This window comes from Aquarana catesbeiana, linkage group LG13 (genome assembly GCF_042186555.1).
Source record: "Aquarana catesbeiana isolate 2022-GZ linkage group LG13, ASM4218655v1, whole genome shotgun sequence".
In the NCBI taxonomy this organism is placed as follows: Eukaryota; Metazoa; Chordata; class Amphibia; order Anura; family Ranidae; genus Aquarana; species Aquarana catesbeiana.
Window position 1 is genome coordinate 175835284 of NC_133336.1, and position 23150 is coordinate 175858433.

Here is a 23150-nt window from a genome sequence, read left to right on the forward strand (position 1 = left end):
TCTCCTGTTGATCCAGTGTTGCCTTCCTCTTTGTTTGGTTCTGATCCCTTAATAAAGGATTTTTGTTTTGAATTCTACTCTCCTATGTGTTTTACTTCAAAAAGGACAGTTTGTTTGTGAGGATTCAGGTACATTTCAAATATACAATGTGAAATGAACAAGGGACACCAACAACAAACAATCTCCTGGAGATTAAATAATACAAGATATCAATGGTGTTGGGGTAACTTGACACATAAAACACACACAAAAATATTCTGGAGTAAAAATAAAAATAACATTGAACAAAGATCAGCCTTGGAAAAAATACAAACATTAAAGAAAAAAAAGGCTGAAAATCCAAAAAAAAAAAAAATAATATAAAACTATCAGATGTGACAACTAATAACAATATATTCAGGGAATCCCACTAAAAAAACACAAATAAAACTTTGTGAGAAGTGTGTGTGAATATGAGCAGCAAAACTACTTAATTCTTGTCACATTATAAAGAAGAAGAGAGTGCGCTGTATTAAACCATTTTTAACACTGCAGCGTGACGAAAGTGCTGTATCCATTGCGAACGCTAAGTTTACCAGAATGAGCTGTCCCGTCTCGGAATTTCTTCTGAGCATGCGTGGCACTTTGTGCGTCGGAACAGATCACACACGGTCGGAATTGACGCGATCGGATTTTGTTGTCGGAAAATTTTATCTCCTGCTGTCCAACTTTGTGTGTCGGAAAATCCGATGGAAAATGTCCGATGGAGCCCACACACGGTCGGAATTTCCGACAACACGCTCCGATCGGACATTTTCCATCGGAAAATCCGACCGTGTGTACGGGGCATTATAGTCTAGAACATGTGAAGTGTGCATAAATCAGTGAAGAGAGCGCTTATGCCGCGTACACACGAGAGGACTTGCCAACGGGCTAAACTCCGTCTGCATTTCCGATGGAAAGATTTAGAACATGTTCTATATCTGAGTCCGTCGGAAATGCCGACAGAAAAAGTCCGATGGGGCATACACACGGTCGGAATGTCCGACCATAAGCTCCCATTGGACTTTTTCTGTCGGGAACACCGGCCATGTGTACGCGGCATTAAGGTGTCAGCATACCAAGACATTTTGGACAATTTCATGCTCCCAACTTTGTGGGAATAGTTTAGGGATGCCCCCTTCCTGTTCCAACATGACTGACTATGCATTAGTGCACAGTGCTGGCTGCTAGGAGGGTATTTAGGTCCTCCCCTACGTAGTGCCTTGCTCCAGTGTTTTGCTGCCAGCACATTCTGTTCCTAATCATTGCTCCTTCCCTGTACCCAAGTCCCTCTTGTTGCTGATCCCAGTTTTGGTGCCCCCGTCCCATCTGCTCCCTGCACCTCCAGTTTTTCCCTGTTTTTCTGTGTCCTCCATTGTGTATATTAGTTGTTAGGCTATTTGTTGATTTTTTGTTTATATATATATATATATATATATATATATATATATATATATATATATTTTTTTTTTAACAATACATTTTTATTGAAATTATTAAGTAACAGTACATACTGTCATTTACTTTAATCATTAGTGATCAGAATAGTAACAGTGAATCAGAAAAGTTGTGTAAGTACAGTATATAACATTTGATAGCCTGTACCAATCTACCCCTAATGGGTTCAAACTGTAAGCATGGACAGGCTACCAAATTGACTAGATAGTTGCGTTCATAAAACGGAAAAAGAAAACAAAACTTGCAATCAGATTAAGAAGATAGGAAGTAGAAGAAGAAGGTAGGTCCAAGTTGATAAACTACATCAAAAATATACACATACATGACTTAAGGAGACTTCAAACTTAGGGATACGTTACAAATAGGGATGAGCTTCGTGTTCGAGTCGAACCCATGTTCGACTCGAACATCGGCTGTTCGATCGTTCGCCGAATTGCGAACGATATGGGCTGTTCGCGCCAAATTCGTGTGGCGCGTCACGGCCCATAATTCACTGCGGCATCGCAGTGCATTGCTTGCTGATGATTGGCCAAGCATGCACTATGACCCGCATGCTTGGCCAATCACAGCGCCGCCTTAACAGAGAGCCATAATTGGCCAAAGCCAAGGAGGCTTTGGCCAATTATGGCTCAGGGGATTTAGTACACGCCCCACACTATATAAGGCCGCCTGCATGGCGGCCCTGTGCAGTGTGTTCCGGTGTGCTTAGAGAGAGAGAGAGACAGTGTCATTTCATTTGAGTTAGCTAGATTAGGCAGGACAGTCAGTCAGTTAGCTGCACTTAAAGTGTATTGTGTATATATATGCATCCCAGGTGTTGCATATATATATATATACACTGTATTCAGTTTAGCTAGATCCGTTCCTGTTATCTTCTAGACTATTTACATTTAGTGCAGTGCGTCCTGCTCACAGTGTTCAGCTAGATCCGTTCCTGTTATATTCCTACTGACAGGCAGGCTTGTCTTGTTACAGTATTTTGAAGAAAATTACTGGTGTTCTTTTGATCCTATTAGTGCCACAGTCAGGCAGCTAGACTATTTACATTTAGTGCAGTGCGTCCTGCTCACAGTGTTCAGCTAGATCCGTTCCTGTTATATTCCTACTGACAGGCAGGCTTGTCTTGTTACAGTATTTTGAAGAAAATTACTGGTGTTCTTTTGATCCTATTAGTGCCACAGTCAGGCAGCTAGACTATTTACAGTTAGTGCAGTGCGTCCTGCCCACAGTGTTCTGCTAAACCTACAAGTAAGTGGGGTGCGTCCTGCTCACAGTGTTCAGCTAAACCTACAAGTTAGTGGGGTGCGTCCACCTCACAGTGTTCAGCTAAACCTACAAGCTAGTGTGGTGCGTCCTGCTCACAGTGTTCAGCTAGATCCGTTTCTGTTATCTTCTTACTGACAGGCAGGCTTGTCTTGTTACAGTAAATACAGCTACCTGAAGAAAATTGCTGGTGTTCTTTTGATCCTATTAGTACCACAGTCAGGCAGCTAGACTATTTACAGTTAGTGCAGTGCGTCCTGCTCACAGTGTTCTGCTAAACCTACAAGTTAGTGGGGTGCGTGCTGCTCACAGTGTTCAGCAAAACCTACAAGTTAGTGGGGTGCGTCCACCTCACAGTGTTCAGCTAAACCTACAAGCTAGTGGGGTGCGTCCTGCTCACAGTGTTCAGCTAGATCCGTTCCTGTTATCTTCTTACTGACAGGCAGGCTTGTCTTGTTACAGTATTTTAAAGAAAATTACTGATGTTCTTTTGATCCTATTAGTACCACAGTCAGGCAGCTAGACTATTTACAGTTAGTGCAGTGCGTCCTGCTCACAGTGTTCTGCTAAACCTACAAGCTAGTGGGGTGCGTCCTGCTCACAGTGTTCAGCTAGATCCATTTCTGTTATCTTCTTACTGACAGGCAGGCTTGTCTTGTTAGAGTAAATACAGCTACCTGAAGAAAATTGCTGGTGTTCTTTTGATCCTATTAGTACCACAGTCAGGCAGCTAGACTATTTACAGTTAGTGCAGTGCGTCCTGCTCACAGTGTTCTGCTAAACCTACAAGTTAGTGGGGTGCGTGCTGCTCACAGTGTTCAGCAAAACCTACAAGTTAGTGGGGTGCGTCCACCTCACAGTGTTCAGCTAAACCTACAAGCTAGTGTGGTGCGTCCTGCTCACAGTGTTCAGCTAGATCCGTTTCTGTTATCTTCTTACTGACAGGCAGGCTTGTCTTGTTACAGTAAATACAGCTACCTGAAGAAAATTGCTGGTGTTCTTTTGATCCTATTAGTACCACAGTCAGGCAGCTAGACTATTTACAGTTAGTGCAGTGCGTCCTGCTCACAGTGTTCTGCTAAACCTACAAGTTAGTGGGGTGCGTGCTGCTCACAGTGTTCAGCAAAACCTACAAGTTAGTGGGGTGCGTCCACCTCACAGTGTTCAGCTAAACCTACAAGCTAGTGGGGTGCGTCCTGCTCACAGTGTTCAGCTAGATCCGTTCCTGTTATCTTCTTACTGACAGGCAGGCTTGTCTTGTTACAGTATTTTAAATAAAATTGCTGGTGTTCTTTTGATCCTATTAGTACCACAGTCAGGCAGCTAGACTATTTACAGTTAGTGCAGTGCGTCTTGCTCACAGTGTTCTGCTAAACCTACAAGTTAGTGGGGTGCGTCCACCTCACAGTGTTCAGCTAAAGCTACCTGTAGAAGGTTGGTGGTGTTCTCATACTACAGGCAGGCAGTTGATTTTGCTAGCTGCAGTATCAGTACATATATATATATATATATATATATATATATATATATATATCCCAGCTTAGTGCAGCTACAGGCCATTAGTATGTCTGGAAGGCCAAGAAGGAGAGGCAGACAGTCACAAGCCAATAAGAGAGGGCAAGCAGGCTCTGTGTCTAGTGCTGGTCGTGGAGACGGTGCATCCTCATCAGCACGTGGCCATGGGACACGCTTGGCCTTTTTTTTGGCAGCTGGCCATGTTGAGCCGCAACATGCGGAAGACTTGGTCGAGTGGATGACCAAGCCGTCCTCATCCTCCTCATCCTCTCTCACCCATGCCCAGGGTACTTTGTCTGGCAAAGCAGCGGCCTCTTCCCTCGGCTCAATGTCATCAGTGACTCCTTCCCTAGCCCCACCATGTCCTCCTGAGGAGTCCCTCGAACTGTTTGACCACAGTGTTGGGTACATGCTCCAGGAGGATGCCCAGCGTTTGGAAGGCTCTGATGATGATACTGAGCTCGATGAAGGCAGTAACACGAGCACGGACAGAGGGGGTGCCCAAGAAGGACAGCAATCTGGCAGTCATGCTCCCCCTGCTGCAGCATACTGCCAGGTTTGCTCCAGTGATGAGGAGGGAGGGGATGATGAGGTCACTGACTCAACGTGGGTGCCTGATAGGAGAGAAGAGGAGGAGGAGGAGGAGGAGGCGGCACATCACCAACGAGGCAGGATGCCCTCCAGGGGCCAGCCTAAGGGCAGCACATTGACTGCATCACACCCCAAAGCTCCACATGTGCAGGGCGCTGCAGTCTCTGCGCGTTATTCAAAAAGTTCTTTGGTGTGGGCCTTTTTTGAGACGAGTGCATCAGATCGCACCGCTGCTATTTGCAACATATGTCTCAAGCGTATCTCGCGTGGCCAAAACATCTCCCGCTTGGGTACCACATGCTTGACCAGACATATGTTGACCTGCCATGCAGTTCGTTGGCAAGCGTATCTAAAAGACCCACACCAAAGAACAAAGAGGACCTCTGCTTGCTCCTCATCAGCTGAGATTTCCAACCCCACTAGACCTTCAGTCCTCTCTGAGACCTGCACTGAGAGGAATGAAGGTGTAGAATTAGGTGTGTCACAGCCACGTACTTGTGGGCAATCTGATTTTGGTACACCGACGTCAGATTGTACCAGGCAAATTTCCCTGCCCCAGCTGCTGCACCGCCGAAAGAAGTTTGCTCCCAGCCATCCACATGCCCAGCGGTTGAATGCTAGCTTGGCAAAATTGCTAGCACTTCAACTGCTGCCTTTTCAGTTGGTAGACTCTGCCCCCTTCCGCGAGTTTGTGGAATGTGCAGTTCCTCAGTGGCAGGTACCCAAACGCCACTTTTTCTCACGGAAGGCGATTCCGGCTCTCTACCAGCATGTGGAAGGCAATGTCCATGCCTCGCTGGACAGGGCGGTCAGCGGTAAGGTGCATATTACCGCTGACTCATGGTCCAGCAGGCATGGACAGGGACGTTACCTAAGTTTCACGGCGCATTGGGTGACTCTGCTGGCAGCTGGGAAGGATGCAGGACAAGGTGCAGTAGTGTTGGAGGTTGTTCCGCCACCACGCCTCCAAAATGCTAATGATTGTGACACACCTCTCTCCTCCACCCCCTCCTCTTCTTCTTCCTCCATGGCCTCTTCCTCGGAACCAGCGGTGCTCCGTAGTCGTTCAAGGGGCTACGCAAGTACGCAGGCCAAAAGATGCCAAGCGGTGCTTGAGCTGGTGTGCTTGGGGGACAGGAGCCACACTGGGGCAGAGGTTCTGTCAGCTCTGCAGGGGCAGGTTCAGAGGTGGTTGACGCCACGCCAACTTAAGGCAGGAATGGTGGTTTGCGACAATGGCACCAACCTCCTCTCTGCCCTCCGACAGGGACAAATGACCCATGTGCCCTGTTTGGCTCACGTCCTTAACTTGGTGGTGCAGCGGTTCTTGGGCAGGTACCCGGGCTTACAGGATGTCCTGAGGCAGGCCAGGAAAGTCTGTGTGCATTTCCGCCGGTCATATAATGCCAGTGCTCAGCTGACGGACCTCCAAAAGGAGTTTAACCTGCCCAAGAACCGCCTAATCTGTGACATGCCCACCAGGTGGAACTCAACGTTGGCCATGCTGCAGCGGCTGCACATGCAGCAGAGGGCCATCAATGAGTACCTGTGCGACTATGGCACCAGGACAGGGTCAGGGGAGCTTGTTTTTTTTTCCCCACGCCAGTGGGCCATGATCAGGGATGCATGCACTGTCCTGTCACCATTTGAGGAGGCCACGAGGATGGTGAGCAGTGACAGTGCATGCATCAGTGACACTGTCCCCCTTGTCCACCTGTTGGAGCACACGCTGCGTGGAATAATGGACAGGGCACTTGAGGCAGAACAGAGGCAGGAAGAGGAGGACTTCCTTAGCTCTCAAGGCCCCCTTTATCCAGACAGTGTTCCTGCGTGCCCGCCGATCACACAGGAAGAGGACGAGGAGGAAGAGGAGGAGGAGGAGGAAGATTGTGTCAGTATGGAGGTGGAGCCTGGCACTCAGCATCAGCAGCAGTCTTTAAGGGATCAATCCCAAGAAACACATGGACTTGTACGTGGCTGGGAGGAGGTGGCTCTGGACCATGTCGTCCTTAGTGACCCAGAGGACTCCGGACCGAATGCCTCAGCAAACCTACGCTGCATGGCCTCCCTGATCCTGCAAAGCCTGCGTAAGGATCCTCGTATTCGTGGTATCAAGGAGAAGGACCAATACTGGCTGGCAACCCTCCTTGATCCACGTTACAAGGGTAAGGTTGCGGACCTTATCTTGCCATCGCAGAGGGAGCAGAGGATGAAACATCTTCGGGAGGCCTTGCAGAAAGGTCTGTGCAACGCGTTCCCAGAGACTGGGAGGTTACAAACTCCTGTTTCTGGACAACGTGTTGCTGAGGCTTCGGTCAGTCAAAGAAGGAGCGGTGGAGAAGGTGGCCGTCTGACCGATGCGTTCAGACAATTTTTTGGTCCGCAGCCCCAAGGTATGATTGGTTCCAGCAACCATCGCCAGCGTCTGTTTTACATGGTGCAGGAATACCTAGGGGCAAGATCAGACTTGGACACCTTTCCCACCGAAAATCCTCTGGGTTACTGGGTCGTGAGGATGGATCACTGGCCAGAGCTTGCACAGTATGCAATTGAGCTACTGGCCTGTCCTGCATCCAGCGTTCTTTCGGAACGCACATTCAGTGCTGCTGGAGGCGTGGTAACCGATCACAGGGTGCGTCTGTCCACTGACTCGGTCGATTGACTGACCTTCATAAAAATGAATGAGTCTTGGATCACCACCAGCTACCAAGCACCTGATGTTGATGTAACCGAATAATTTTTTTTGAAATCTCAGATCCCTTCAAAGACTGCCTATGCTGATGCTGAGTGACTATTCCTGAGTAATTATCCTCTTCCTCCTCAATCATCACGCTGATAGCTTGTAAGAGCATTTTTGGTTCTGGGCGCCACCACCAGTGCCTAAGGCACAATTTTTCAGCCCCTGTTTAACAGGGGCGTGTAATTACGATTTTTGATGTAATACTTTGCAGCAGGGCTCGTTCCTGCATTCCAACTAGAGTGTCTGTGAGGGGTTGCAGTGTTGTGGCACCAGCACCAGTGCCTAAGGCCCAATTTTTCAGCCCTTGTTTAACAGGGGCGTGTAATTACAATTTTTGATGCAATACTTTGCAGCAGGGCTCGTTCCTGCATTCCAACTAGAGTGTCTGTGAGGGGTTGCAGTGTTGTGGCACCAGCACCAGTGCCTAAGGCCTAATTTTTCAGCTCCTGTTCAACAGGGGCATGTAATTACAATTCTTGATCTAATATTTCACAGCAGAGCCCTGTGAGGGCTTACAGTGTTGTGGCCACAGCAACACCTAAGGCCCAAATTTCTGCTGAGTATATAGGGCAGGACCCTACTTTCAAACAACTAACTTACAAACGACTCCTACTTGCAAACGGAAGGAGACAACAGGAAGTGAGAATAAATCTACCCCTAGGAAGGGAAATTCTCTCCTGTAAGAGTTAATATGGGAAAAACATTTCTCCTTTCCACTTTCCAATCCATTGGGACAAAAAGTGAGGTGAAATCTTCTGAAGAGGAGGAAAGACAGCAAAACAAATGTCACAGGGGTGATAACCCTTCCCTATGTTTTCCAAAAAGCTTAAAAAAGATTTTTTGGCTGGAGCTAAACACGTTAAAAATGTACCCGTTCAAAATTACAAAGAGATTCTACTTAACAACAAACCTACAGCCTGTATACTGCTGTTCAGAGTATATAGGGCCTGGTGGCCCCACACCTTTCCTTATTTTAATTTGGGTGCGGGGTTCCCCTTAATATCCATACAAGACCCAAAGGGCCTGGTAATGGACTGGGGGGTACCCATGCCGTTTGTCTCACTGATTTTCATCCATATTGCCAGGAGTCAGGACCCGACATTACATTAAACCCGCAAGCAGTTTTAAATGAGATTTTTTCCTTTAAAAATGACATTTGGTGCAGGGACTGTTCTAAACACGGGAAACACACGTCACTTTACAGGCATACTATAGACACCCCTCAGGTACGATATTTAAAGGAATATTTCACTTTTTTTTTTTTTACTTTAAGCATCATTAAAATCACTGCTCCCGAAAAAACGGCCGTTTTTAAAAGTTTTTTTTGCATTGATACATGTCCCCTGGGGTAGGACCCGGGTCCCCAAACCCTTTTTAGGACAATACCATGCAAATTAGCCTTTAAAATGAGCACTTTTGATTTCGAACGTTTGAGTCCCATAGACGTCAATGGGGTTCTAACGTTCGTGCGAACTTTCGGTCCGTTCGCAGGTTCTGGTGCGAACCGAACCAGGGGGTGTTCGGCTCATCCCTAGTTACAAATTACATTCTAATTGGATGAGATAGCCAGGTATTCCATTTCTTTTTGAATGTGATGGTGGAGTAATTTTTTTGTAAGCTAGCATAAGTTCGTACTGTGCTTGAATATTTAGTCTGGCTATAGCAGTTGATAAGTTGGGTGCATCGTGGATTTCCAGAGGCTGGTTTTAGTGAGCCTTGCTGCTAATAATGTGTGGAATGGTTCACTTATATTTTAGGCTGCTTTCACACTGAGGCGCTTTACAGGCACTATAGCGCTAAAAATAGTGCCTGCAAAGCGCCTGTAAAGCGCCTCTCCTCATTCTCCAGTGTGAAAGCCCGAGTGCTTTCACACTGGAGCGGTACGCTGGCAGGACGCTAAAAAAACTCCTGCAAGCAGCATCTTTGAGGCGCTGTAGGAGCGGTGTATACACCGCTCCTACAGCGCCCCTGCCCATTGAATTCAATGGGCAGCGCCGCCGAAGTGCCGGCAAGGGGTTAAAAGTGCCCCACTAACGGTCGAAAAGCGCTGCAAAAACCATGGTAAAGTGGCGCTAAAAATAGAGCGCAATGCCCGGGCACTGCCTGTGTGAAAGTGCCCTTAATGTTTCCTGTGTGCTGGTGTCTGGATGGATTTTTTTTCACTGTAAATGAATCCCACTTAAAGCATATACCATTTTCTGAGTGTAGCCACACAGATCTAGCCATCCCTGTTGCTGATTCCTGTCACCCTGTTTGTTGTTACATTTGTTTTCTGCGATACAGCTTTTACATTCCTTGATGAAGTTTGTGCTTTAACACCCCAAAACGCGTTGAGTTGGCCCATTCGTGTAATCGTCATACAAGAATTCATTTAAATGGGTCGCATAGCCAGGGTATAATGTGAAAGATTGTATATTGTTGGAATATTTGATATAATAGATACCCGTTGTAAGTTATTGTTGGACTATGGTGGCCATTATTACTTTTTACTTTATTAAATGTCAATACAAGTTTTAATCGATTAAAATAAATATAAAGTTTTATATCAAGATGACTATATATGATTTTTATACCAGACTTAATACCTAAAATCCTAATACCTCTAAATAATGTGTAGAGATGTGGATGTGATGTGTTACCTTACAAGGCCAGCTCTAATTTAGATGCTATGGACAATTCTTTTCAGTTGCTTTTTTTTTCCAGGTGAGTTCAATATGTGTGATACATTTTGCAGCATTGTAATTTGTCAGGAATGTCTAATGAACTGCATTACCTATTATCCATACAAGACATGCAAAGACTGACATGCATAGATTTTTCAGTGCTTTCGGGAAACATTTTTTTGGTAAAAGTCAATGTCTGCTCCTCCGTTTTAAATGAGCCTGTTTAACCAAACGTCCCAGAAGGGACTTTAACATTTAAAGGGCAGTATACTAAAGTGTTACACTGCTATAATTAATTATTCTACTAAATAATGGGCCTAAAGGGATCTTTTCTTCTAGCACTGAGCATGCTTTTTGCTTGCTTTGAGTTAGTGCCATTAATTGTCTCTGCAACCCCTAGATGATAAAGCAGGAGCCGGAATATATATGGATAATGGAGGGAAGAAATAATGATCATTTTTTTGTGTATGTCCATTGGAAGGATGATTTAGGGCAGGATGCATCGTTTATATCTAAAGAAATACAAGAACTTTGATCCAGTTAATAATTTAGAGAGTGTTGTTTTTGCTTTTGGATAGAGTGAAGTATTGAGTTTTTGTTGCGGTTTGTGTCTCTGTTGGAGAGATTTATGCTATCTGCCTCTGTGATACGTGTAGCAACTGATAGGATATCCAAATGACAGTTGCCTAAGTTCTTCACAAGGTTCATCTGACCATTCATCATTGCTTCTACAAAATCTACATGGTGACAGAAGTAAGATTGCTGAAACATCATGGTTCAGAATCTACGTGTCATACAACCCCTAATCTTTGATAATGACATTGCTAACAACTGACTGAAATTCAAAAGGAAAAAAGGACGTGTACAGCATAGTAGGACTCTCAGACAAGTTAAAAAAGGTACAAGCTTACACTCTTCTCAATTTTGCTGGCTCAGATGCACTAGATAAATATGAGTGTAGCCAAGTCCCGAGCCTCTCCAGGCTAATGGTGACCTCCAGAGTTAAAGACAGCTGACATCCTTCTGTGTAGAGTGGGTTACGAGGCATGATGGGTGTAATGTAGGTAGATTAATGGGCGCCAGACATTTTTTGAATGCAAAGAGATTTATTTTCTCTTAAACAGAACTGTGGGAGAGGGGGTTAGGGCCAGGACACCCTTTAGTATTTGCAATGTTAATTGGCAGACTCCGAGACTTCTATAGGTCGACAGCCACGCAGGGAAAGGTACCCAGCCGGGCACCACATCTGCATGTGTAGACACGCTGTCTCCTATGGCAACAATCTTGAACAGTTTCTATCAAAAGTTGCAATGAACTCTTTCGCTTCCTACACAATCTCCTTTTTAGATCTTCACTCAACTGGGCTCCCAGTCTATCATCTAGACCTGCTGATCCACTGCCACTGGATCTCCTGAGCTCTTCCAATCTTCTCACTGAGTATCTTCCTAAAGCGTCATCCCCGTGTCCCTGCTGGGCTCCTAGCTTGGCACACACAGATACTCCTCAAGCGTCACCCCTCTGGCCTGCTCGGTCCCTGGCTTGGCACACATGACTGCTCTGCAAGCGTCACCTCCGCTGGCTGGGTCCCTGGCTTGATACCTGCAGAAGTTTCCCAATTCTTCACCGTCCCAGTTGGTGAGAATGCTGCTCTGGTACTTGCTTCAGCTACTCACTGTGGTCGCTGGTAATAAGGTGGATGGTCCCTTAGTGGCGACAGCTTCCCCTCTACCTCCGACCACGGCCGGTTCTCTGGACGGCAGTCCCAACCCTGCGTGTACTCTCTTGCTTCTGGATAGGCCCTCAGATATTCTAGCAGCCAGATGTCCCTGGGATAAGGCCTCAGGTTCTGGCCTAACAGCCTGGGCCAATACAACACACGTCCACCCAGACAGCCATCCAGGTGGCACAGAACCCCGATCACCTGACCTCACCCAAATAAATAGGCTCTCCCAGCAGGCCAAGGGACCTAAGAATATCCCCGCTCATTGGCTGAGATACCCCATCTATTCCTAATCTGTCCTTGCAATGCCCTTGTCTTATCTAATGCTACCAGATACCTGACCATCTAGTGACAGAAGAGAGAAGTGCAGCAATTCCAGAATTAGGGTGGAATCAATTGATTGATTGACAGGTACATTTACTAGCAACTCTGTTAAAAACATCAGGGTGCTACATGAGTCATTTCATTTTTGAGATAATGAGGACAGAGAGGATCCTGATGTCTTAATCAAGAAATTTGATGAGATGTGCTTACCACAACGTAATGTGATAATAGACAGACATGCATTTAACATGATGGCTCAGAAACCTGATGAAGGAATACAATCCTATGCAGCCACACTGAGACTGCTGGCTAAAAAAAAATTTGATTTTGGTGCACTAAGAGATGAACTGATACGTGACAGGATTGTGTGTGGTATCTACCATAATGTAGTTCATGCTCAGTTGTTAAGGGAGAAAGATAAGGGCGCTAAGACAGTGGCGGCCACTAGAGAAAAGAGAGCACAAATGACCATCTGGCCAATAGGAACCACAATAGGTAAAGTGTGCTACATGATCCCTCTCCTCTAGGTAGCCACCGGCCAACTAAGAGAACACAGTACAGTAAGCTATGTACCAAGCTCACTTTACTCTATAGGTTACAGAGATGGATACAGTGTAACAGTAAAGGCTGTAGCTCTGCTGAGACAAACAGAGCAGGATAAATCCCAGGTATGTATGGACCAACATTGTATTATCCACAGGAATAACCAAAGCACAAATGTATTTACTAAAGAAGTAAATATACTGTAATTATAACTAATAAACTACAACTAAATCTCAGCTAGTTGCTCATAGCAAAGTCCATGAAGTGGCCACAGTGCTGCATGCATGCATGCATAGTAAGCAGTTGTTTGTGAGTGTGCAATTGGATAGTCCATAGCTCATGAGCCAAGAATGAACTCTGTGATCATATACTGTATGTTCACATAGATTGCATGTGTGTAGGGAATGGATGACAGATACTTGTAGGTAAGCAGCTAATGTGGAGGTAGTCTATGATCAGGGCTTTTTTTCAGGGGGAACTTGGTGGAACTCAGTTCCACCACCTCTGGCTGAGACCCTTGGGGGGACCTGTTGACCACAATCACTTGTAAACACAGAAGTCCGGTTTTGTGTTTACAAGTGACAGCTCTGCACTCTGTGTGTAACCCCCTGAACTCTGCACTCTGTATGTAATGCAATCTTGGCATTTAATGCCCCTTTAGGACCCTCCTACTGTTCGTGAAATTTGACTGACCACACCCACTGTTCGATGTGATTTGGAGGTTGTGGGTGGGTGGAGATGTTTTGGGGGGTTGTGGTTTAGTTCCAGCACCTATTGTTTGAGAAAAAAAACCCTGTCTATGATCATTAACATACACAGGTGTACAATGTCGGCTCCCAGACTAAATAGGGGCTAGGGCTTCCATGATTACTCCTTGTTGTAGTGGCCTATAAATATCCTCATAGACAGAATCAACACCCTGTGCACAGTCCAGCCTCTGCTGCTCCCAACTCCAGGGTCACAAAAGGGGGCATAGCTATGTCAGAAAAGGCTCTGTCAGGGATGGCCGATCAATTCTGCCGGCTTTCATCTTGGTCAAACACAATGCTAGTGCAGGGTATGGCTGTATTCAGGGCGGCTGTCCCATGCAACCTAGTAGACAGGCTCAGCTTGCTGTGTTGGCTATGTAATGCATTCAAAGCAGATATTGGTATGGCGAATGCATCCTCTGCTGTGGCAAGATATCATCTAGAGCGCCTCAAGACAGCCATGTGGGACGTGGCGAGGGACGGGGGGATGGGACCCCACATTTACATATTTTGTTTCAAACTGGAACTTCCTCAGGACTAATAATGTTCCAACCAGTGGGAGGAAGTATGTCCCATCATTGATGTCAATGGAAGGAATAGGGCCCTATCATTCTTGTCAGTGGGAGACATTTATGACCTACTGTTAATATCAGTGGAAAGAATGGTGCCTCCTCATTGGGGTCAGTTAGAGGATTAATGCCTCATAATAATGAGAGATATAGTGCATCGCCTTCTTCAAAAATTTTATCGAAAGGCATAAGTGGTACAAACAATGGTCAAAAAAAAGGACTAAAAACATGTGAATAATACAATGGTAACTAGGCATGACTGCAGTAAGGAGATGGATCTTGCATAGAAGAACCTTAATGACAGTCAGATAAAATCCTACAGGTTTAAGGTTTGTAGGCTACATCTAAACATTTTTGCGAATAGATCAGGGTTTGGTAGGATAAAATGGAAGAGGGATTCCACATAGTATGGTAATAGAGTCAATACTCTTGTAGATTGGGGTTTGACACTTCACTGGTTTAGGGAAGAGAAGGGTAAATTTACCCCATCAGATCATGGATTATGTAGCCTTACATGTAAAAAAAGGAAAAGAAAAGGAAGGGAGGAAAGGAGTTCATCTACCATGGTGCATTAGGGCCATGATTCAGACAGGCTATATCGACTGCCATTGTTAGGCTACCAGAAGAGAGAACAGTTAGGAAATAAGAGTAAGAGAGAGATATAGTACCTCAAGGGCCAGATAAAGGTACATAAGAGGCTGCATTACTCACTCTATCCAAATCTAAAAAAAAAAAATTGTTTTACACACACTGTAAAATGTGTTTATACGGTGGTCATTTAAACGCTTGCCTACCAGCCAACGTCATTATACTGCAGCAGGTCGGCACGATCCCACGAATCGTCGCAGCTATACGTTGGTCCCTTTAAGCAGGATAGCACAGCGGGGGTGCCGATGCTCATGACCGGCAGATGCAATGACCGCTAGCCACGAGTGATCGCGGGCATGAGAGGCAGAACAGGGATGTGTGTGTGTAAACACACACACATCCCTGTTCTGTTCTGAGAGGAGATGCAGATCGTGAGTTCCTAATAGCTAGGAACCACAATCTGTCATCTCCTATAGTCAGTCCCCTCCCCCTACAGTTAGAACACACAGTCAGGCAACACAGTTAACCCCTTAATCGCCCCCTAGTGTTAACTCCTTCCCTGCCAGTGACATTTATACAGTAATCAGTGCATTTTTATAGCACTGATCGCTGTATAATTGTAAATCAACCCAAAAATGTGTCAAAAGTGTTCGATGTGTCTGCCATAATGTCGCAGTCTTGATAAAAATTGCAGATCACCACCATTACTAGTAAAAAAAAAATAATAATAAAAATGCCATAAATCTATCCCCTATTTTGTAGATGCTATAACTTTTGCGCAAACCAATGAATATACGCTGATTGTGATTTTTATTACCGAAAATATGTAGAATACATATTGGCCTAAACTGAGAAAAAAATTAGCTTTTTTTTAAAAAAAATTGGGGCTATTTAGTACAGCAAAAAATACAAAATATTGTGTTTTTTTCAAAATTGTTGCTTTTTTTTGTTTATAGCGCAAAAAATTTAAGCCGCAGAGATGATCAAATACCATCAAAAGAAAGCTCTATTTATGGGAGAAAAAGGACGTCAATTTTGTTTGGGTACCACGTCGCATGACCGCGCAATTGTCAGTTAAAGCGACGCAGTGCCGAATCGCAAAAAATGGCCTGGTCATTGAACAGCCAATTCTTCTGGGGCTGAAGTGGTTAATTGGCAAATAAAAATATAGTAGGCTTATATGAAATCGGGTACGGTCATCATTTGTAGCAAACAGCCACACTGGCAATCACGCTGTCATTATTATCCACAGTCTTTGTTCCTATTGTCTAGTATTGCCTCCCATTACTGCCAGCACAAGCCTTGATGAAGTGTCCTTGAGCCCCTGAAATGCATCAGCTGTACCTACTGACCTTCTATCAAAATTATTTTTTACTGCACTTTTTATAGACTCACATATTTGTCTGATTTGAAATGGGGCTGAGTTAAAGTGACACTAAACACTGGTTCAAAAAAAGTTATTTTATTGAAGTATGTATTCTTAAGGCCCCTTTCACACGATCGGCCCGCTCGGGTCCACCTATCCGTTTCACAGTCCCTACCATCCCAGTTGAAGCTCAAGTTGATTGGGGGAAACATGTCAGATAACACAACACCATGTGTGTGATGCCCTGTCGTCACAGCCAATGCAGTCTGCATACCCACATGCTCAATGAACTCCTTGATCACCATGGCATCCATATTGGACTAGGCACACCAAGCCACTGCTCCACAAGATCAGACTTGAAAAGCGATGAACACTCCAATCCCCAGGAAAGCCTCCTAAACTAGCCCTCGCCTCGCACTGATCACCTACAGTACATCCTTCCTTTGTGAATAAGCTGATCATCCAGGGCTGAAACGCAAGTGGGAACCTACTGCATCAAGGTTGGGTGAGCGGATCTGTGGGTCTCTGATCTCTTTTATGGCTTAATGACATGTGCCTTTTCACTATCCTTGATGATAAAATGCCACAGCTAAACACCAGCTGTTCCTATGGTCAAACACAGCAACACTGAGAACTGTTCTATACATCTGAAGGGCTGTAATCATCATCAAACCGTTCAATCCAGTGTTTGCCATACTTATCTGATTCCATCCAGTGGTATCTCAGACTGTGGAAATCACTATCAGTCACTTTGACTTCTTGCCCTGTCATTGACATATTGTCTATACTGGACTTTTCCCCTCCATGTGTCTCTTGGAGTCATACACATACACAAGAACCATATTAACAAGTGAACTGGCCACCCATCTATAACTATATTTGGAAGTCCTTTTTAAACCCTGAAGTTTCTAATTAAATGGTTCATAACAGCACCTTTCAGGCCACCACACCAGATAATGGCGTATATGTGAATGATGTATGGGTGATGTATGGGTGAGCGGTATGAATGAAACAGCTGCATCAATTGTAGACAACCTTGTCTGTTTTTAATCCTCTTGCTTGGGTGTTGGTGGTGGAATTTTTAAATCCATTTTTTTTTACCATTATGAATTTTGCATTAAAGATCCCTTTTATAAGCTGCTTAGTCCGTGGCAATTACTTTAGGTGGGGTTAATCCTCATTTGTTTGTTTTAGGATCCGAGCGGGTCACTTACTGAATTCTATGGGCAGGTGGATGTCGGTGGATATGGGTCCGTGGACACCCGCCTGCCATCCGATCCGACAAGATCCGCTCAAAACAGTTGGATGGCAATACGTTCACCATCCGTCCAGCGGATCGGATGAAAATGGACATGCTGTCCGTTTTCATCCGATCTCCCATAGAGAACAGCTAGGCTCTGACAGTTCCGTCCCTGCATAGTGAGCGGAGACGGACCTGTCATCCACCTGCTCAGCGGGGATTATAGGAGCGATCCCCCCACTGAGCTAGCGGAGTCCATCTAACGGATCCACCCCGTGTGAAAGGGGCCTAACAGTGCACATGGCCGTAACTAACCTGCACTGCTCATTTCAAATAAATGGAAGTAAAAAGGAAAAGTAGAAATTTGGGAGCTCAGGGAGTGCGTAGCAAGGAGGCACCACAAGGCAGTGCTGTGTAAACCTGTATTAGATTTCTTCTGTGTTTTCCTGGAGTACGCTTTTACACCTCTTGCACACGGCTGCCTAAAAACTCAGCATTTTCAGGCCTACGGGCGTTTTTTTTTTGTTTTTTTTTCACTGATCTAAATGCAGCTAATTGTTTTTAATGTGCCTGTACACACAGGTGCATTTGCATGCACTGCGCATAGATGAAAAAAAAAAAAAAGAAATCCTGAACTTCCAGTCAGTATGTTACATACATATGTGCACAAAATGTTAATTTGAAGAGGTTAAAATTGCATTCTGGGAGCTAGAATGTATTTTACTTGTGTATTCACACGAGTGCAAATGCAGGAATTTTGGCCAGGAATACTGATGTTTAAACATCAGTACTGTCTGCGTGCAAGTACCCTTAGCCCCGGTTCACACAGGGGCGACTTGTCAGGCGACTTAGCCGACTGACAAGTCGCGTCCCATTCTGTACTATGGAACCATTCTAATAGGAGCGACTCAAGTCGCTCCGACTTAGAAAAAGGTTCCTGTACTACTTTTGGGGCGACTTCAGGCTACTTGCATTGACTTCTATGCAGAAGTCATTTTGCAAGTCGCCGCTGAAGTCGTGTGCAGGTCGCCTCACAGAGTCGGCCTGCAAGTCGTTTTACCCCTGTGTGAACCGGCTCTGATTCTCTATTACAACTATGTTTAAATTCTTTTTAGTTTCCTGATTTTAGGATAGTTAAAAATATGCAAAACAGCAGCTTTTCTACACCCTGACTAATTTGCCCTGGTATTAACAAAGTCATGTAAAGCTGATCTGTGTTTGCAGATATTGAGCTATAGTAATGACTTTGCAAATTGTTATTGATTCCTAAAATAATGTTACAAATACGTCAAATATGTGCAATTATAATCGACAGAACATTTGTTTACAGTGTTGTTTAACCTGGCGCAGTTCGTTCTGCATGGAAACGGGTGTTAACAAATACTTCCCTAAAACTGTCAATAGCATCTAACTTATGCCTTAAAGCGTAAATGAACAAAAATGGCAACTGACAGGCTCTTTATTGCAAAAGAAACCTGCTTCTGCAATAAAACTTACCTGATGGAGCTCACCGTAAACTACAACTTTACAGCAGAGGAGCAGAATTGTTTGCCTGCTAGGAACACTGTGTCAATGTATTCTTCATCTTTCAAAGGGACACTACCCCAAGTACTCCCAAGCAAGATTTTGGGCCCCAACGAGCTGGCCAGAAGAGGGACTAGAGCAGTATACTGACTGGATGCTGACTGTTATGGTGGTATATACCTATAGGTCTTTCCCTCCCCCTAGTTATGGTTGCCCATTGTAGGCCTTAGAAGAAGGAGTACTCCATGACATTCACTGCTTTACATTCTAATACCTATATTACTTGAGTATTGCAGTACCAAACACTGTGGTTTACCTTTATACCCGTTAACCATTGCAATGGGCACCATTAGGAACAGGAACAGAGAACCCGACACATCAGATGGCTCCTTCTGAGGTAAGTGCTCCACGTATATATTGTAATACATTTTTAAACTGGCCAACTGCATCAAATGATCCTTCTCTGGCCAGTTCCTACTCTACCTTGCAGATTACCAAACTCTCTTTGGTATCCCATATGGGAACCAGTTAGGACCTGAGCACAGGCATGTCTTATTTTCACTGTATAGTCAATGTTTTAAAAATCAGGGATGACAAAAGATGCCGGAGCAATAACTTATGCTCTCTGCACTAATTATCTTATCTTATCTATCTATCTATCTATCTATCTATCTATCTATCTATCTATCTATCTATCTATCTATCTATCTATCTATCTATCCTTCTTGAGCATGGGAAATAGATTTCAACAAAGAGCTCAAGATGAGAATTTTCAGATGAATTTTCCGCACAAGAAGACAAACTGACAAATGCATCTATATACGTATTTATGTGGTTGACGTGTTACTCCTTTTTTTAAACAAGAAGGGTATGAATCTGGAATACAAGCCCTGAACATAAAACACCTAGGTCTAGACCGAGAAAAGACAGGTGCTTTTTTCTTTCTCCTTAATAAGATACAAATGCAAGAAATAATTAAGAATTTTGCAATGATGGATACAAAACCAGTGAACTCCTGCAGAGAAACCAGGAACATGAAAAAATACGTATAGTGAAGATACCTTGTTACCAGGTAACCATCAATATAGAAGAGCAATAGGAAAATTGTCCTATATTGCTACTAAACTTGCAAAAGTGGAAGGAATCTTGTGCAGAAAGGTCTCTAATACGAGTCCAGCTGTCTTGAATACTATATTTGGTTACTGGTACATTTGAAGCTAAAGCTATAAGCAGTTGGCAAACTGGCTGGTAGGATACTTGGATGCTGAAGACGCCTGCAACAGAAAGTCTACTAGAATCTATTCATTTTTAGTTTTTCATTTTTTTTTTTTTGGGGGGGGGGATTGCTGTTAGAAGACATGTGTGGTTTATAAATGCGGGCGCAAAATGCGTTCACTTTTGCACGCGAGCACGGAGGGATTTTTTTACTTATTTATTTTACTTTTAATTTTTTTATTTTTATACTGTCCCTTTATTTTTTATCACTTTTATTCCTAAAAAAGCATGACAGGTCCTCTTTATTAAGAGTTATGGGGTCAAAAAGACCCCAGATCTCTCATTTACCCTTAAAAGCAAAAAAAAAAAAAAGCCAGAGAACTCTGAAAGTGATGTCGGAGGTCACTCCGGTCCTCCAAGGGTATAGAGCCGAGTGGGGGCTATCTTGCCCTCGCTTGACTTCCTGCCTAGCCATCGGCAGCATCAGATTAGTTCCGGGCTTACCGACGGCTCCTGTAAGCTCCAAAAGAGCGCAGGAAGCAGCGAGAGAGGTGACCGCCTATAAAAGTGATCTTGTGGTGAATGCGCCACTGGGAATCACTTTTATCGGAAAGCCAGCCGCTTAACGAGAAAAAATATACTGGGGTTATGGCATCTACAGCAGCTGCTGCAATAACAACAAATTTTAACGTCAAAAACATAACATATTTACAGTTAGGCGATTGGCAAGTTGTTGTTAACATTAGACAACATTAGAAGTTTTTATTTTTCTGAGTTTAGAATACATATGTAGCAAGGTGCTTGGTTAAGAATGTAGAGTGAGAGAAACAATGGCTGCAGCTGTTCCCCTATGGTGCTGAACTGGTTAAAAGCTATATCAACAGGAGGAGGGAGCTGCTGAGCAGGAAGACTGAATCAGGCAGCACTGTACTGTGGGAACTGTAGTCCTGAGTAGAGAGACTCTACTGTAATCAAGAGCTTTTGTGCTGCATTTTCCAGAGAGAGATTGCCAGGAGGAGGAGAAAAAAGCTGCATTATGTACTTTCTCTTGCCATGAGGGAGCCCGGAAAATAAATTTTTCTGTCCAGTGTGCACCACCACTGCTGTATAATGGTGGCCTGAGTGCTGAGTTCAGGGTTTAGACAGGAAGAGTTACCTGGGTGCAGAGTGTGCACTTATTGTTGTGTATGACCGGATGGTGAGCTGAAATATTGCTGGGACTGGTGAGCTGCTGCTGTGGGTATTTACTATCTGCTGTTAGAGAGACTGGGCACTTTAGGAACTTACCATACAGTGATCTAGTAGCCTTATTGCTGTCCCCAGGCTTGACTCATGTGCAGGTTACAACTGGGCCCCAATGCTAGCTAGCTGAAGAGTAGGGATGAGTCCGACACCACGTAATGTCAGAGGGGGCGGGGTCACCCGTGTACGTCATTGGATGGCCCCGCCCTCAGCTATATAACAGTTGTAATTGCAGAAAGCCTGCAGTCAGCGGGAGCCTCCCATGGAGGCAGAGATTTTTTCTGTTTTTTTTTTTTTCATTTTATCGGGTCGTCGAATGCTGGGATCGAAGATGAATGGACATCTCGGGACAGTTTTTTTTCATTTTTATAAAAGACTTGTCACAAATTGTCTACTGTCATTTTTACCATTTTGACACTTTTTTGGTGAATGAGTAGGTTATGTACCCGATACCCATTCACATGGGGGGGGCTGGGATCTGGGGGTCCCTTTGTTAAAGGGGGCTTCCAGATTCCGATAAGCCCCCCACCCGCAGACCCCCACAACCACCGGGCAAGGGTTGTGGGGATAAGGCCATTGTCCCCATCAACATGGGGACAAGGTGCTTTGGGGGGACCCCAAAGCATCCTCCCCATGTTGAGGGCATGTGGCCTGGTATGGTTCATGATGGGGGCACTCTCTCATCCCCCGCCTTTTCCTGCGGCCTGCCAGGTTGCGTGCTCGGATAAGGGTCTGGTATGTATTTTGGGGGGGACCCCTAGGCCATTTTATTTTGGCGCAGGGTTCCCCTTAAGGAAAAATATATGAGAGAGTACCACCTATAGATAAAATACTGGAGACCTTAGCCATATCCCAATTCGAAAGAGGAGAATACAAAAAGGGGATGTCCCAGGGATTTTATGGGCAAAGGATAGAAACCAGAAAGAGGAGTAACAAGCGTATATAAAATAATTTATACAAAGTTTATTAAATACAAAAAGGTAATATAATTAATACACAGAGGTATGTAAACCTAAAAACAAATTAGGTAGTCTTACTGGGTAGTTACATAACAGCTAGGTTCTGAGACACACAGTTGATCTCATGACGCGAGTGGAGCATAAAGCGTTTCTGCCACAAAGGCACCGAGGCCCACGAGGATCAACCAAGATTTGGAGACGGTCCTAGCACATAAAATATGTTTATGTAAGAAACATGACATGGTAAACACCAAAGCAAAGCCAGAAAAAATAATAAAAAAGTTTATGCATTGCCATATCATGCATATGCATGCATGGAGATGCAATCACCTAAAAAAATGCCAGGGTGTAAGCCTCCCACTACCAACGGGTCAAGTGACCTGTGCAGCAGGATATCCTGATAGTAATGAGGGCAGTGGGAGAAAAGATCCACAGAGGCACTTGCCTATAACTGCAGTTTAGGGTAGATAGCCCCAATCTGGGACATTGTGTGGTCCTGGCTGTGCAACAACCATGGACTAATCTTACTTGGCTTATAAGAGCGAAAGGGTCAAATAGTGCATGCCCAGAGTGGGGGCATAGTCCAATAGTTAAGGCTAATAGATGTCAGGTGACCAGAGGGCCCACCACAGGTGATGAACCTCACCGATCACCTGTGTACCGGATAGGTGCCTGTGTCTTGCCGAGAAAGTTCCCCCGTCGCATAAGGACCTCCCTGTACTGCGCAGGCGCAGCGCTTGCGCAGTACGAATGACTAAGGAGCCGCCAAAAATAGCCGAAGCTGAAAACCTTCAGTCAGCTGTACACGGCGCCTGCGCCCTGAGTCCTAGGTTCAAGCCCCACAATCCAAGTGGACCTAG